Source organism: Capsicum annuum, chromosome 8, assembly GCF_002878395.1.
Source record: "Capsicum annuum cultivar UCD-10X-F1 chromosome 8, UCD10Xv1.1, whole genome shotgun sequence".
NCBI lineage: Eukaryota > Viridiplantae > Streptophyta > Magnoliopsida > Solanales > Solanaceae > Capsicum > Capsicum annuum.
Genome location: NC_061118.1, coordinates 306833 through 326116, shown reverse-complemented (window position 1 = coordinate 326116; position 19284 = coordinate 306833).

Sequence of the window (19284 nt, the reverse complement as noted above, 5' to 3'; positions counted from 1 at the left end):
TCTGTAACTCTGTCTGAATGATCTACTGATTCTCTTGACCCCTAGACTGGGCCTCTGAACTTAAGAGGTTAGAGAGGGGAGGGGGTCAGCACAAAAGTACTAGCACACAAAGATATCAAAACAAAACATAATATTTTTTACAAAATATAGTTGAGAGCCATTATAAAGCAATTTCATTTGAAATCATTTGAAAACACATGGGCATAATGCAATAGTTTCCCAATAACAATGAAATGCAACTTAGCTAGGTAGAATACCCTACATAATTTACACGAACTGTCAAACCTCGGTTGCCGCTGAGATTAGAGTATAAGTGAGGGAGAGACACACAAGAACTCGAAGCATGGTGTCTCAACCTAATGGTAGTTCCCAAGATCACTTAGCCCGGGCTCCTACCTATAGTCCCAATTTGGGAATGACATAAAGTCAAGTACATAAGATCACATAGCCTGGTACCATATTTCCGTGTCGGAAAACACAGTTTCCAGCGATGAGGCCTTACACTCAAACGCCTTCTTTGGGCATCCACCTATCTCATGTAAAATCAATTCATTCAGACTTCATTTAATTCCATCACGTATCATATTCTGTAGGGTATCGTCATACCCGACTTGCAAGTCATCAGTATCATATCATTCTCTTTATTAAATCATCATATGTAACATATTTCAACATGAACTAAACAACCCTCTCTTTGAAAGTCAAAAACCATATCCAAATCATGACATTTTTAAGACATTTCATGACATGCATTTCAAGATGATTTCAAATGATTCATATCATGTGAAAACTTAAAAAATTATCATATCAAGAGAGGGGTTTCGTGTAAATAATGCTCTCAATTTATCATCATTATGAAACACATACATATCCATATATAATATATCAAATCACATTGGAATTAGGCCTAAAGACGAAATCAATATCATAAAATGTTTAAAACTTAATCATATTCATAATTTCAAAACCCCCATTTTGAAAACATGAGTTTTTAAAGTCCATGAGATTTTTGAGATAACCCCACTACCTCGATTACTATGAATATCAGATGCTTCTCGAAGCCTATGTTGAGAGGATTCCAAATATGCAATTAGTTCCTAAAACCCCCGATTGAATCTCGAGTTGCTTGTTTTTTTTTATTTTGAAACCCTAAGGAGAATCCTTGAGCACTTTTGATAACTGAAGGTGTATTTTGGGGTCCTTAGAACTGAATTTCGTGTTTTAGGGCTAAGTAAGGGTGGAAAAGGACCATTTTTCCCCAAAAACGGAGTGGTTAAGTCACTTGAATTCTTTACATAGGCGCCGCCCATTCCATCGCCTATGTTTACATAGGCGCCGCCTAGGCTATCGCCTATGTTTACATAGGCACCACCTAGGCTATCGCCTATGTTTCTATAGGCGCCGCCTAGGCTATCGCCTATGCTTTCAGTGGCCATAGGCGATTGGTTAGGCAATGCATATCACTTTGAAAGGCCATAACTTCTTGGTCGGGTGTCGGATCTTAGCAAAATTGATATCATTGGAAAGCTAACTCAAAGACCTACCATTGGACTCATAGTAGGCTCCCTAATTCGACATATATAGAGAGTTATGGTCGATGGAAGATGAGACAATTTACAATGTCCACTAAAACTTAGTCGATCGAAATAGTTTCAACTCGCCTTGAGTTGAAGGACCTCTATAGTCTAAATTCAAGCTTGAATGGATTCACATGCTACACAAATAATTAACATGTCATAGTGGCATAGGATTTTATGGCTTCGGGTTTTATCAACACATCGGACTCATGGTCTATATTGTAGCCCAAAATGCGGGGTGGTACAACTTAACTTTACTATTCTCCTTAAATATCATATTCATTCAACTCAGCTTAAAATTATCATATGAGCATTGACAAATTTTTCTACTAATGTTGAAAATAACTTAATCCCTTCGCCGTGATCAAGCCTAACTCTAAGTCACAAAAATACAACATGCCAGACCACGCTATTATTATAAACCATATGATGCAATCTTCTATATCTACTTTAAAGATCACACCCTAAGTATAACATGCCTTACCACTTCAATGACTACTCTGAACTCTTACTATGAAGTCGCTAGCGCATATAGCGTTCCTTTACAACATTCTCAACATGTCATTCAGGCCTATCTTTATAACCACATATGAACTTCAAACCAAACACTCATAAAGGCATACTTCACATATTCTCTAAACCACTATCAATATCACTCCCGCGAGCTACCCCAAGAACATACACATACAAAATTCCACTAACCATCACATAAATAAAAACTTGGCCCCAAATCTTACTTCATACTTATGGACTTATCTAAACAAGCGTACTATGATCTTTCATCAACAAGGAATAATTACTCACCACCACTATCATCGCATAAGGAGGAGTCACAAAAAAGGTTAGAACATAAGATCTGGAGGCATGGAATGATACTATATGAAGCTTGACACTCATCTGAGGCCTGAGGAATAGCAAAACAACAACAGGGACTCACCAAAGTGCTCTGAATTTAGGGTATTCATGGCTATAAGCTGAATCTCACCAATCATTTGGCGTAATACATGAGTTATGGAAACGGAGCACATTATAAAGCATGAGTACATGACTCTCTATCATATGTATGAACGTGAACTGATCATGGAACTAAATCGTAAAGCATGAGTAGGTATTAGGATCACTGAGAAATACTGAGATAGAAATGGGTTGAGAGTCACCCTTACTTTTTGATGTTCTACATCATCATGACATCACTACAAGAATCTGAGAGTCTTACTTGGTTATTCATTTAGTCATCTCCCCCTTAGCTTCAAGCCATCTTCTTAAGTTTTGGGAGTTACCTTACTAGACTTTAAACTTAACTGTACTCTGGGTTCTAAAATATGACAATACACAAAATTAATAAAACATAACCTGAAAAACCACATATGAGAGTGGAACGCCCACTGCTAATACTACCTACTAAGGCACACTCTATCATTCTGTAACCCCAATAGTCATCATCTATTACTCGAACACTTACTAACTTCGAATCTTCATAAGTATCCCCAAAGTTGAAGTACACACCCTCTAGTGCCTCTATTCTTATTTCTATTAGCACTACTTTCAAGGACTCGAGCTTAGATTATAACACCTACCATGGGTATCACCAAGTCTTCAATGAGCCACTCTATTTCTATCGTAGTCTACCAACATAGCAACTTTAAACTTATTTTCCTCTACCATGAGAATCAAGTTCATATCAAAAGGCTCAACGTTACCAATCAAAGGTCCTGGCTATTTAGAACACCATATACCATCTAGCTAGTCTTTTTCCACCTAGCAACTCAACGGTACCAATAGCCACACACAACATGTAATATCCTTAGAAAAATACTACAGCTTCATACCACCTTGGGCATACTTCTATATCACATATACAATGTCATACTTCATTACGAATCAAATAAACTTAGGCACTTGCATACACTGTTCAAGCCTATAGATCACTTCCATTTAACTAGTATCATTAACCAAGAAATCATCACATCCACCTCCATGTCCATCAATTGTTTCAAACTTAATGTCTAGTGCTAAATTTGATTTACAACCAACCTTACACATAATCCTCACTTAGAAACTATGAAATAAACATCAAGAAACACTAGTACACTAGAAATTCATAACCATAATAATCGATCATGACCTTACGGTTTTCCTTGTCATAATCCATTAGCACATACTATTTCAACACATCAAGCTTACAAATCTAATCCCACAAAAAATGTATCATCAATCTCTTTCCACTATTCACCACCACACCATTTAAATTCCAGCCTATAGTCTAGCATCAATCATTTACAACCAATGAAGAGTGCAACATAATATAAATATACTAATCCTTCAAATTGGGATATTCTACCCAAATACTTCAAAAATATACTACATACTTTCTCACAAGTAGTATTAGTTTACAACTACCAATGAGAAGAAGGTTAAGGGGTAAGGTCACATAATAGACATGATCAACCTTAAGCTTATATTATAACCATACAATCTTATCTACTTATATGGCTTTCTCACATCACACTTACTTACCCCAATGGGCATTTAGACTACCTTTAGATACCCCATATACAATGAGTCTATACTTACAACCTACTGGCTAATCTAGCCATTTTCATTCATAGCCTATAAGGGGTTTCTATAACCACCTTAAATATCCACTCTGGGCTCTTTCTCTATTTTGAAAGGAAGAAAACAAATAACATTCTGAGTCAACTCTTCCTCAATGGACTAGTATACAATCCATAAATGGTACCACCACATTAGTCTACCACCACGAAAGGGTAAATCATTCTCAATCAACAGTTATTCAACTATAAATATTTAATCACAAAAGTCACCCTCACTCTGACCTCTAACCTTATGACTTCATATCATAAACTTCTTGGTCTAATTTCACTACCAATAGGTCATGACACCGACACTCTAACTTATACTACTACTCGGGTGGAAATACAGTTCCAACAAACACAAGAACAACAAGATGAACAACAAGTTGCTAGTGAATCAAAATAGGCCTCACACGGCTTTACTAGACTTTTGTTTTCAACAACATAATGATATCAAGACTATAAGAGATAGAAGCTTGATACACAATATTCAATGACTCAAGAATACACATCTTAATCTTGTCTTAACTAAATGCCTCATAAGAATGAGGATACAATTTTACACTAGGGAACTCCTCTCCCATCCTTTGTGGGACTTTTGAAATTTCTGCTAGATAATCGGAGAATATCTGGAATGCCAGAGTGAGGAAGAAATTAGGATAACTTTTCTTTTAGTATGGGTGAATCCATAGCATGACTTAGAGTATGAAGGAGGAACATTCTGACTCTATAGCATGAACTAGAACATGAAGAAAGAGAGGCATTCCTAAATGCCTTGTAGCCTCCTGCTTATAAGTGTGGCGCGCTACACACCCATCAACAAGACTCTACCCAACATGATTTTGCAGATGAGCATTCCTAAACCTGAAGGCACAGAACGCCCTCTGTCTATTTGGTAATTATGCACATAATTCATATGATCAAAGTAATACGGAATAGACACAATAATATGGAAACAAGGTCAACAATTTAAAATAGTTAAAGTCCTGAAAATATGTCCAACAATATTTAATAAACATCTGCAATAATCTGCGAAATCTCTACTGACATACTATTTAAATAACTGGGACAAGGCCCCAGCAGACCAAAAACCATACTGAAATAAATACCTAAATGACTAGGCCTTCCAAAGCAAAGAAGGCTCACCAACTGAACTCTGAGAAAACCCTTTCTGTAGACTCTACTGAGGATCTAGACCCCTAGACTGCGCCTCAGTACCTGGGAGGAAGTGGGGGTCAGCACAATTGTACTGGCACACGAAGCAATCCAAAATAGAGTAATTGAACATATATATATATATATATATATATATATAATACATGAAAGCAAATGTTCATCAAACAATATGCATAAAATAGTTTCTGAAAAACACACGGGCACCTTCTGAAAATATGTAACCTGTCTGTAAATCTCAAACTCTATCTGTGTATTACTTCTGAGTTAGGTAGTATCCCCTACAAGTATGATATTCCACGGGCAATATGGAATCCGCCATTGACTCGGCGAGGAAGCCTCCAACTAGAGTATGCCACAAGGGTTGGAGTTCCTAAATCTGATACGCCACAGGACACTTAAGTCAGCATATAATAATATACCCGGGTCGGCAAACCATGGTTTTAGGAAATGAGTTGCTTAAACTCAAGCCCTATTCAGGGAACCACCTAACATCTTTGTAAGCCCATTTTTAACCCTTTCTATACACGCAACATTCTGAATGTCTAAAATCATGATAGTCTGAAATGTCTATTATTCTGAGTCTGATATGGCATTGGTCTGAATTGGTATCATCATACCAAGACTTGCAAGTCATGATTTCTGAGCCATAATACATTAAGCTAAATCTTTCATTTAAATCATAATTTAGACCAGCAAAAACATGCAACTGATTGTCACGACCCAAACTAGGGCCTTGGCCGTGACGAGTATTCTGAACCATGAGGCCCGAAACACCCCTGTTTGTCTGGTAATCATGCACACAATTCATAGGATAAAAGAAATGTGGAAGATACACAATATAATGGAAACATGGTCAAGAATCATGCGAAAGTAATAATGGGGAATAATGTCTCACAATCTCAACACAATATCTCTATAACGTTTGCGAAATCTCTACTACGTGACTAAAACAAATGTCTATCTAAAAACTGGGACAAGGCACCCAGCAGACCCAAAACTAATAAATAATAAATTAAACTGCAGACATCAGGCCTTCCCGAATATAGAAGGCTTACTACTTGATTTTGCGATCTGTCGGAAGAAATTTACTGGTTGACTGGACCCCTAGAATGTGCCTCTGAACCTGGGAGGGGAGGGGGTCAATACAAAAGTACTGGTACGCAGACAAATCAAAACAAAAATGTAATATTTTTACACAATATAGGTAAGAGCTATTATAAAGTAGTTTCATATCAAATTATTTGAAAACACATGGGCATAATGTAATAGTTTTCAATACCATTGTAATGAAATTGAGCTAGGTGAAATACCCTACAATTGTAATTCCACGTCTATGTGGAATCCATCTCTGCTGCTCGGCGGCCAAGCCTCCAATCCAAGTAGCCGCCAGGACTTGGAGCTAGTATACCCCCCATGTGAGCACACAGTAGGGAATCTCCCCCATGTGAGATGTTCCAATTATTTTATTATCCTCCCATGTAAGATACAATATCATATGACCCGCATCGACAACTATGGTTTCCAGCGATGAGCCCTTTCACTCAAATGCCTTGTTCGGGCATCCACCTTTCTCATGAAAATTAATGCATTCAAACTTTGTTCAAATCAATCACATGTCTTACTCTATAGGGTATCATCATACCCGACTTGCAAATTATCATTCATATCATTCTCTTCATTCAATCATCATATGCAATATATTTCAACATGAACAAAACAACCCTCTCTTTCAAAGTCAAAAACCATATCCAAATCATGACATTTTAAAGACATTTCATGACATGCATTTCAAGATGATTTCAAACGATTCATATCATGTGAAAACTTACAAAAATATCATATCAAGAGAGGGGTTCCATGTAAATCATGCTCTCAATTTATCATCAATATGAAACACATGCATATTCATATATAATATATCAAATCACATTGGAATTAGGCCCAAAGACCAAATCAATATCATAAAATGTTTAAAATATAATCATCTTCAAAATGGATACATGGAATACCGGATGAATGGAACCCAAACTTGCAGGCAATTCTAGCTCATAAGCAACTGCACCAATCTTTCTCAAAATCTGATATGGCCCTATATAGAGAGGGCTTAATTTACCCCTTTTTCCAAACCGCATAACTCCTTTCATAGGAGAAACCTTGAGAAACACCCAATCACCAACTTCAAACTCTAGTTCTCTTCTCAGAACATCGGCATAGGACTTTTGATGACTCTGAGCAGTCTTGAGTCGTTCTCTAATGATCTTCACTTTCTCCATCGCCTGATGAGCAAGATCAGTCCCATATAACTGGTTCTCACCCACTTCATACCTTTCTATCAAAGACCTACATATCCTCTCATACAAAGTCTCAAAAGGAGCCATCTTGATGCTGGCATGGTAACTATTATTGTAAGCAAATTCAACCAGTGGTAGGTGATCTACCTAACTACCTTTGAAATCAATGACGCATTCCCTCAACATATCCTCGAGGGTCTGAATGGTACGGTCAGCTTGCCCATCCGTCTAAGGGTGGAAAGCTGTGCTCAAATTCACTTGTGTACCTAAACCCTTCTGAAAAGATCTCCAAAACTGAGATGAAAACTGCGTACCTCTATCAGATATAATGGACACTAGTGCCCCATGCAACTGAACTATTTCCTTAATGTAAATCTTAGGATAACCCTCTCCCAAATAATCAGTCCTCACAAGCAAAAAAGGGCCTGACTTTGTCAACCGATCTACAATCACCCATATAGAATCATACTGGTTTCGGGATCTCGTAAGTCCTATAATGAAATCCATGTTTATCATCTCCTACTTCCATAAAGGCAGGGCTATCTCTTGGGAAGTAAAACCTAGCCTCATGTATTCTACGTTCACTTGTTGACAGTTCAAACACTTGGACACAAAATCAGCTACATCACGTTTCATGTTATTCAACATATACAAGGTTTTTAGATCATGATACATCGTAGTATAGCCTGGGTGAACGACATACTTCGAAGTGTAAGCTTCATGAAGGATCCTTTTCCGCAGTCCATCAACATTGGAAATGCACAACCTACCCAAATATCTCAGAATACCATAACCACCAATTTCAAACGACATTACCTTCTGTTGACCCACATCTTTCTTGATTTGCAACAAGATGGGATCTTCAACTTGCTTCTCTTTAACTTCAGCACAAAGGGATGACTTAGCTAACTCATGAACAATCACCCCTCCATCTTTGGAATCTAAGAGCCGCACTCCCAAATTCGTAAGGCGGTGAATATCCTTCACCATCTCTGCCTTCCCTTTTTCAATATGAGAAAGGCTACCCATAGACAACCTACTGAGGGTGTCAGCTACAACATTTGCCTTGCTCGGATAGTAATTCAGACTCATATCATAGTCTTTCAAAAGCTCCATCCAATGCCTCTGCCTGATGTTCAATTCTTTCTGCGAGAAAACATACTGAAAACTCTTATGGCCAGTAGAAATATCAACATGCACTCCATAGAGATAGTTCCTCCAGATTCTAAGTGCAAACACCACGGCTGCTAACTCCAAGTCATGAGTAGGGTAATTGCGCTCATGCACCTTTAGTTGCCTAGATGCATAAGCTATCACCTTACCGCACTACATTAATACACAACCAAGTCCCACATGGGATGCATCACAATAAACCATAAAACCATCTACACCCTCGGGAAGGGTCAAAATAGAAGCAGTAGCCAGCTTGTCCTTCAACTTCTCAAAACTTTTTTCACACAAGTCAGACCACACAAACTTTATCTTTTTCTGAGTCAGTTTAGTAAGTGGAGGAGCTATGGAGGAAAAACTCTCTACGAACCTTCTTTAATATCCCGCCAAACCCAAGAAGCTTCGAATATCGGTTGGAGTCATGGGTCTGGGCCATCTTTCACTGCTTCAACTTTCTGGGGATCCACTTTTATCCCGTCACTAGACACAATATGCCCCAAGAAGCCAATAGCATCTAATCAGAATTCACACTTAGAAAATTTGGCACATAGCTGATGATCCTTAAGGGTCTGAAGAATAATTTGGAGATGATTGGCATGGTCCTCTTCACTTTTCGAATAGATCAGAATATCATCAATGAACACTATGACGAACAAGTCTAGAAACTGATGGAATACTCTATTCATAAGATCCATGAAGGCTGCAGGGGCGTTAGTCAACCTGAAAGACATGACTAATAAATCATAGTGACCATATCGGGTTCGAAAGGCTGTCTTGGGAATGTCTGACTCCCTAACTTTCAACTGATGATAACCCGAACGAAGATCTATTTTCGAAAAACACTTAGCACCCTGAAGCTGGTAAAAAAGATCATCAATCCTCGAAAGATAATACTTGTTTTTAATTGTGACCTTATTCAGTTGACGATAGTCTATGCACATACGAAGGAAACCGTCTTTCTTTCGCACTAAAAGTACAGGTGCACCCCCAGAGGACACACTGGGGCGAATAAAACCCTTATCTAGAAGGTTTGCTAGTTGCTCTTTAAACTCTTTCAGTTCCGTAGGAGCCATTCTATATGGCAGAATAGAAATAGGATGAGTGTCTGGCAACACATCAATGCCAAAATGTATTTCCCTATCAAGTGGTATCCCTAGGAGATCTTCGGGAAAGACTTTTGGAAACTCATTCACTACAAGGACTGACTGAAAAGGAAGATTTTCAACTCTTGAATACTTTACTCAGATTAGATGGTACATACAGCCTTTGGAGATAAGCTTTCGGGCTCTAAGATAAGAGATAAAGTGACCTCTAGGTTCCACAGAACTCCCTGCCCATACAATTGGTGTCTTATTCAGAAAATAAAAAGTGACCTTTTGGGTTCTGTAGTCAAGTATGGCATAACACGAATGGAGCCAGTCTATCCCAAGGATGGCATCAAAATCTACCATATCAAGTTCTATAAGGTCGTCCACAATATCCCTACTAAGAATAGACATAACACAATTTCTATAAACCCTTCTAGCAACAATAGAATCACCTATAGGAGTGGAAACAGTGAAGGGTTCTTCAATGACTTCGGCCTCAAACCCAAAACCAACAGCCACATAGGGGTCCACATAAGATAAAGGAGACCCGGGATCAAGCAATACATAAATATCATGAGAAAAAATTTGTAACATACCGGTGACAACATCTGGTGAAGCTTCTACCTCCTGGAGGTTAGTCGAAGAATATAACTGGTTGCGACCGCTCTCGGTAGCTAAAGGGTCACCCTTAGGAGGAAGAGCTGTGGGAGTAGCTTGGGGCCTAATCCGCCCTGTATTTTCTTTAGCAGAAGGGAAATCTCTCTGAAGATGCCCACCTTGCCATAAGTATAACAATTTTTCCCCTCAAAAGAACACTTCCCTGGGTGATTCCTCCTACAAATCTCACACCGCGGATAAGTACGATGCTGTTGGGCCACACTCCCCTACGACTGAGTATCTGGGGCTCTCGATCCATGATGAGTCTAGAAACTCTGAGATCGTCTATCTACTGGTGGTCCGGGCGCTGGGGCGCTGGCAGCAGACTGCGTATTACTCCAAGACTTCTTCTTTTTCCATCTATTTCCCCAGTTGCCGCTCTGTGGATCGTTGTGATTCTGATCCACGGTTCTGGCTCTCTTTGCTTGTCTATCTTTTTCTTTTATTTCTAAAATTTTTTTATCTTCTTTTCTATCTGCCTGGATATGAACGGTCAGCCGAGCAAAGTCTAACTCCTTTTTCAACATAGCCCCCTGGCACTCAAGTACCAGGTTATCAGCAAGGCCGAATGCAAATTTCCTCATCCGGGCTCTCATATTACTAGTCAACTCTGGTGCATAGCGGGCTAGTTTATTAAAACTCAAAGTGTACTCCTGGACACTCATACTAGCCTACTTTAGACTCATAAAATCTTCCGCCTTGGCCTCCCTCAACTCCAGAGGAAAGAATCGATCTAGAAAAGCTTCCACAAATTCTCCCCAAACTGTGGGCTTAACACTCTCACCTTTTGCATCCTCCCAGTCGGCATACCACTGATTTCCAACATCCTTAAGCTGATAAGTTGCCATTTCCACCCCTTCAACCTCATCCATATGCATTACCTTAAAGATCTTTTCCATCTTATCCACGAACTCCTGTAGATCTTCCTCCACCTTGGTGCCAGTGAACTTAGGTGGGTTCATCTTCATGAAATGTCCAACCCTAGTAGCCTCAAATGTAACAGATGAAGACCCAACATCTTTCAATCGTTGAGCCTGGTTAGCTACCAACTGTGTCATCATATGAATAGACCATCTAAATTCTGCATTTGAAATATCTCCCTGAGCAGTTGGGGGATGGTTGACATTAGTCTGCGGAGCCCGGGGTGGACTGGTCAGGACTGGAGGGACTCCCAGAGTAGGGATAAGTTCTAGAGTATGAGCTCTGTTATGGGTCTGCTTCCCATAGGTGGGATGAACCTCATCTGCCTGATCATTCTGATCGATGATACGACGTGGAGGCAAAACTATGTTTTTGAAATACAAGAGATCATTATTTAGGGGACAGTTCAGACTCTGAAGCACGAACTAAATCACAAAGAAGGGAAACATTTCCTAAACTCCTAGCAGCCTCCTGCTTATAAGTGCGGCGCGCTACACACCCATAAATAGGACTCTACCCGACATGATTTCGCAGACACCATGGGACCATAAATCGTGCTCTAATACCAAGTTTGTCATGACCCAAACCGGGGCCCTGGCCGTGATGAGTATTCCGAACCATGAGGCTCGAAACACCCCTATCTGTCTGGTAATCATGGACACAATTCATATGATAAAAGAATTACGGAAGATACACAATATAACAAAAACTTGGTCAGGAATCATGCGAAAGTAATAATGGGGAATAATGTCCCACAATCTCAACACAACATCTCTATAACGTCTGCAAAATTCTACTTTCTGACTAAAACAAATGTCTATCTGAAACTGGGACAAGGCCCCTAGCAGACCCAAAACTAATAAATGATAAATTAAACTGTAGATATCAGGCCTTCTGAAATATAGAACGCTTACCACTTGATTCTGCGATCTGTCAGAAGGAATCTACTGGTTGTCTGGACCCCTATACTGTGCCTCCGAACCTGGGAAGGGAGGGGGTCAATACAAAAGTACTGGTACGCAGACAAATCAAAACATAAATATAATATTTTTTCACCATATAGGTGAGAGCCATTATAAAGCAGTTTCATATCAAATTATTTGAAAACACACGGGCATAATGTAATAGTTTTCAATACCAATGTAATGCTATTAAGCTAGGTGGAATACCCTACAATTGTAATTCCATGGCTATGTGGAATCCGCCTCTGGTGCTCGGCGGCTAAGCCTCCAATCCAAGTAGCTGCCCGGATTTGGAGACGGTATACTCCCCATGTGAGTATGACACAGGGAATCCCCCATGTGAGATGTTCCAATTATTTTATTATCCTCCCATATAGGATACAATATCATATGAACCACATCGGCAACTACAGTTTCCAGCGATGAGCCCTTTCACTTAAATGCCTTCTTCGGGCGTCCATCTTTTTCATGAAAATCAACGCATTCAAACTTTGTTCAAATCAATCTCATGTCATACTTTGTAGGGTATCGTCATACCCGACTTGTAAGTCATCAGTATCATATCATTCTCTTTATTAAATCATCATATGTAACATATTTCAACATGAACTAAACAACCATCTCTTTGAAAGTCAAAAACCATATCCAAATCATGACATTTTTAAGACATTTCATGACATGCATTTCAAGATGATTTCAAATGATTCATATCATGTGAAAACTTACAAAAATATCATATCAAGAGAGGGGTTTCATGTAAATAATGCTCTCAATTTATCATCATTATGAAACACATGCATATCCATATATAATATATCAAATCACATTGGAATTAGGCCTAAAGACTAAATCAATATCATAAAACGTTTAAAACATAATAATATTCGTAATTTCAAAAACCCCATTTTGAAAACATGAATTTTTAAAGCCCATGATAATTTTGAGATAACCCCACGTACCTCTAGATACGAAGATTGTAGGTGCTTCTCGAAGCCTACGTTGAGAGGATTCCAAATATGCAGTTAGTTCCTAAAACCCCAGGTTGAATCTCGAGTTGCTTGGGTTTTTTTTTTTTTTTTTGAAACCCTAAGGAGAATCCTTGAGCACTTTTGATGAATGAAGGTGTATTTTGGGGTCTTTGGAACTGAATTTCATATTTAGGGCTAAGTAAGGATGGAAAAGGACCATTTTTCCCCAAAACTGGAGTGTTTAAGTCACTTGAAACCTTTACAAGGTGCCGCCTATGCCATCGCCTTTGTTTACATAGGTGTCGCGAAGGATATCGCCTATGCTTTCCATTGGCCATGTGCGATTGGTTAGGTGACGTATATTACTTTGAAAGGCCATAACTTCTTGCTCGGGTGCCGGATTTTCACAAAATTGGTATCGTTGGAAAGCTAACTCAAAAACCTATCATTTTAAACATAGTAGGCTTTCTAATTCAACATATAAAAAGAGTCATGGTCTATATAAGTTGACACAAATTATAATACTCACTTAATCTTAATCTGTCTAAGTAGTTTTCAACTCGTCCTTGAGTAAAATGACCCCTATGGTCTAAATTCAAGCTTGAATGGATTCACATGCTACACAAATAATTAACATGCCGTATTGGCATAGGATATATGGCTTCGGGATTTATAAACACATCGGAATCATGGTCTATATTGTAGCCCAAAATACGGGGCGTTACACTGATATAGAAGATTTCATGTTTCGAAACTCAAGTCAAAATCATGCAAAAACTTCATCAACATATGGTAGTCTAGTGCCTTTAGCAAATCCATGCACTCTTTCATTACATGCATTATGAACATTAAACATTCATGCTAGATTCCCTCTTTAGTGATTTTAAAACCACCTTTAAATCATAACAAGAGTTCAATCATTTCATATAGTTCTTTTCAAGGATGCATTGCAAAACAATTCATATGCTATGAGAAATCTGAACAAAAAAATCATAATAAGAGGAAATTCACTGAAAATCATGCTTTCAACAAGAATTCATTCTTAAATACATGGTTTCATACATTCATATTCTCAAATCACTTTGGGAAAGGTCAAAAGACCAAAACAATGATGTTAAAACATTTAATACATGAATATATACATAGATTCAAAAACCCCATTCTAAAACATGATTTTTCTATGTCCATGAGAATTTCGGAAAACCGCGCGTACCTCTATTTCGGAAAATAATGGGTGCTTCTTGAAGCCTGTGGATTGGGGATTCCGAATCTCTAATCAATTTTGAAAACCCATGGTTGAGTCTTGATTTATTTGGATTTTTAGTTTGAACCCTTGGGAGTGTTCTTGAGAATTTTTAGATGAATGTGGATGTATTTTGGAGAATTGGGGACAGAATTTCGTGTTTATGGCTGAATAAGGGTGGGAAAAGGACCAATTTGCCCCAAAAACGGAGTGTTTAAGTCACTTGAAACCATAAGATATGCGCCGCATATGATATCACCTATATTTACATAGGCACCACATATGATATTGCCTATATTTACATAGGCGTCGCATATGATATCGTCTATATTTACATAGGTGCCGCATATGCTTTTCAGTGGCCATGTGCGATTGGTTAGGCGACGCATACTACTTTGAAAGGCCATAACTTCTTGCTCGAGTGTCGGATTTTAGAAAAATTGGTATCGTTGGAAATTTAACTCGAAGACCTATCATTTGACACATAGTAGGTTCTTTAATTCGACATACACAGAGAGTTATGGTCGATGGAAGATGATACAAATTACAATGTCCACTAAAACTTAATCGATCGAAATAGTTTCAATTCGTCCTTGAGTTGAAGGACCTCTATGGTCTAAATTCATGCTCAATTGGATTCACATACTATATAAACATGCCAAATTGGTATAGGATTTAAGTCTTTGGGATTATCAACGCATCAGAGTGATGGTTTTAATTCTAGCTCGAAATGCGGGGTGTTACATTTTATTTTCGAATAACATAAACCAATGTTTTGGACTTCAACTCCTGAATTTTGCCACTGGAAGAGTTATTGCTCAAGTCTAAATAGGTTAGTGATAGGAGGGAGAATATCCAAGAAGGTATAGTCCCATTCAAGTAGTTTGATGACAAGGAGAGTATGTAATACCCCATAAAATTCTAATCCTAAATCAGCTCCTTGAGGCTTAATAAGAAAATCCAACACTTAGAAGAATTTTTGCTAAGTGTTGAAAATACTTAGTTTCATTTTATACCTCCGAACTTCGGGGATTTATTTGACGACCTTCCCGACCTCCGTTTTTGGATTTTTCAAGTTGCGTTGCGATGTGGAAAGGTCGTAGTACACCCTGAGTGAGTTTGGAAATTTTTGGAGAAGCGTAAGGGAACTTTTGTGTGCCCAAAACAGTAGCTACGAGCGATAAGACCCGTGTGTCCTGGCAAGTCCACTGCTTGCCCAGTTTTCAGCATTTCAGGGTCAACTTGAAACGATCATAACTTCTTAAATATTTTGAACTGGGAGAGCTTCTATATATCAATCGAAATATCATTGAGTCCTCTTTCCAATGAAATTGGTTTCATTCAATTTGAACATCTGAGTAAAGAGTTATGATCAATTTACTTCACCCTATCAGCCTGAAAAAAACAGAGGACACCTGCGTCTTTTTCTCTTTCTCCAGGGGTATTTTAGTCTTTCCAACCTCTATGTATATACCCAAAAACACAAGAATCAGTCATAATTTAGCAAAATATGCTTGTTTTCTCTCAAAATTCATCAAGAACAAGTATAGGGTTTTCATAGGAGCTTCAAGAATCAAGGAATTTCACCGTTAATCTTCAAGAATCTTTCATCTAAGGTATGTATACTGTTGATTCATGGATGTCTTTCATACATGAAGCTTAAAAACCCTCTTTCAAATTTATAAATAATGATATTTATGTTGTAGGTTGATTATAACCATGTTGTTGATGTAAATTAAATTTTAATTCCATGAGTTATCTCAAGAAATCATGAAAACTAATTTATTTTGTAGTATTATTCATATGAACTTTATGTTGAGTTCTTGAAATTTCAAGTTGGACGTTGATGATCATGTTGTTGGTATTGGATGATTCCCAAATTGGAATATTTAAGTGATTTTATGAAACATGTTAGTATATAAGTTGAAATCCATAAATTTGGTGGTTTAAGATTTATTGAATTGATGATTTTACCTATGTCTAAAATTTTACATGTAAGGTGTTTGATAATATGCCTAAGAAACTAGAAATCATGTAATATAGCTAAATTGTGACTAAGTGATGGATTCATGACACACCTCTATGTCGAAATGGTTTCCATGCTATGAAGGTGTCTTGTAAACATTGTTGGGTTGTTCATGAACTAGCTCTATGAATTTATGCCATGTCTATTTGCAATCCCATTTATGTACAAGATTATGATAACCATGTATGTTATGAAATTCCCCAAGTCATGGTATTGTGGATTGTTGATGTTGGTCATGTATTCAAGAAAGTCATGCTTTGTCAGTTTCCTTCTATCAAGTCCTGGGGGTACTTGTACCCAAAAAATATAGTTATGTGCCTAGAGCCATGTCATATTTCCATGATATCCTCAGTCAAGCCACGTTCAGTAGAATTCAGTCAGTCATATGACTTAGGAAAAAATAAATCTCAGTAATCTTCTGAACTCAGTCAGTAAAAAGAATTCAATAACATTCTGTTAGACAACGGAATTTAGTAAACTTAGTCCATGTATAGTTCAGTTTATTATGTTCAATGTCTGTTCAGATGAGAGTAGTAATTAGCACCGAGTGAACCCAAGGATGGGAACTCACCTGCCAGTAGAGGGTGTGATTCTTAAAAGCAATCCTTGCATTCCAGAACTACGTAGCCAGCGTAGGTTGAGACCTCAATACCTGTCAGTTGAGGGTAGATGAGGTGGCTTAACCTGTCAGATGAGGGTTCCTACCATTCTCATTAGAGTACCTGCCAGATGAGGGTCACTCACAGTTTGTCCTTACCAGTGGCACAGTATTGAAACCCTTTCAGTCAGGATACAGATTGGACCTCAGCTCAGCTATAATAGAAATATATGGGGCATGTCGATTAGATAACTACTTCGCACAGTTTCAGTATCAGTCGCAGTAAAAGAACTCAAATAGTTCTTCAACATATCAGGACTGACAGATACAATCAATTGAGATAAAGTATGGAACTCAGCTAGTTCCATCAGATTCAGGACTGTCAGATACAGTCATTCATGCTATCAGTTATCAAAACTCTTGTTATCAAATATATCAGTTATCAAAATTCAGTTATCAGTCATGATATGTTATCAGTAAATACATGTCATCAGTATTCATACCCAGTAGTTATGTCATCAGAACACTCAGTCATGCACTCATGAATCAATTACACATGCATCAGATATGCATGTCCAGTATAATATAAATTTAGCTTAATAGTAATGAAATCACGTTTCAGTCATTCATGTTCAACTTATTAATTTCTTCCCTCTCAGTCAGTCTCATTCGAGGACGAATGTTCCCAAGGGGGAGATATTGTAATACCCCATAAAATTCTAAGCCTAACTCAGCTCCTTGAGGCTTAATAAGAAAATACAACACTTAGAAGAATTTTCGCTAAGTGTTGAAAACACTTAGTTTCATTTTATACCTCCAAACTTCGGGGATTTATTTGACGACCTTCCCGACCTCCGTTTTTGGATTTTCAAGTTGCGTTGTGATGGGGAAAGGTCGTACTATACCCCGGATTATTTTTGGAATTTTTGGAGTAGCGTAAGGGAACTTTTGTCAACCCAAAACTGTAGCTACGGGCGATAAGGCCCGCGTCGCCTGGCAACTCCACTGCTTGCCCAGTTTTCAGCATTTCAGGATCAACTTCAAATGATCATAACTTCTTGAATATTTTGAACTGGGAGAGATTCTATATATCAATCGAAAGATCTTTGAGTCCTCTTTCTAATGCAATTGGTTTCATTCAATTTGAACATCTGAGTAAAGAGTTATGATCAATTTATTTCGACCTATCAGCCTGAAAACAACAGAGGACACCTACGTCTTTCTCTCTTTCTCCAGGGGTATTTTAGTCTTTCTTACCTCTATATATACACAAAAACACAAGAATCAGTCATAATTTAGAAACATATGCTTGTTTTCTCTCAAAATTTATCAAGAACAAGTATAGGGTTTTCATAGGAGCTTCAAGAATCAAGGAATTTCATCGTTAATCTTCAAGAATCTTTCATCTAAGGTATGTATATTGTTGATTCATGGATTCCTTTCATCCATGAAGCTCCAAAACCCTATTTAAAATTTATAAATAATGATATTTATGTTGTGGGTAGATTATAACCATGTTGTTGATGTAAATTAAATTTTAATTCCATGAGTTATCTCAAGAAATCATGAAAACTAATTTATTTTGTAGTATTATTCATATGAACTTTATGTTGAGTTCTTGAAATTTCAAGTTGGACGTTGATGATCATGTTGTTGGTGTTGGATGATTCCCAAGTTGGAATCTTTAAGTGATTTTATGAAACATGTTAGTATATAAGTTGAAATCCATAAATTTGGTGGTTTATGATTTGTTGAATTGATGATTTTACCTATGTCTAAAATTGTACATGTAAGGTGTTTGATAATATGCCTAAGAAACTAGAAATCATGTAATATAGCTAAATTGTGACTAAATGATGGATTCATGATACACCTCTATGTCCAAATGGTTTCCATGCTATGAAGGTGTCTTGTAAACCTTGTTGGGTTGTTAATGAACTAGCTCTATGAATTTATGCCATGTCTATTTGCAATCCCATTTATGTACAAGATTATGATAACCATGTAAGTTAT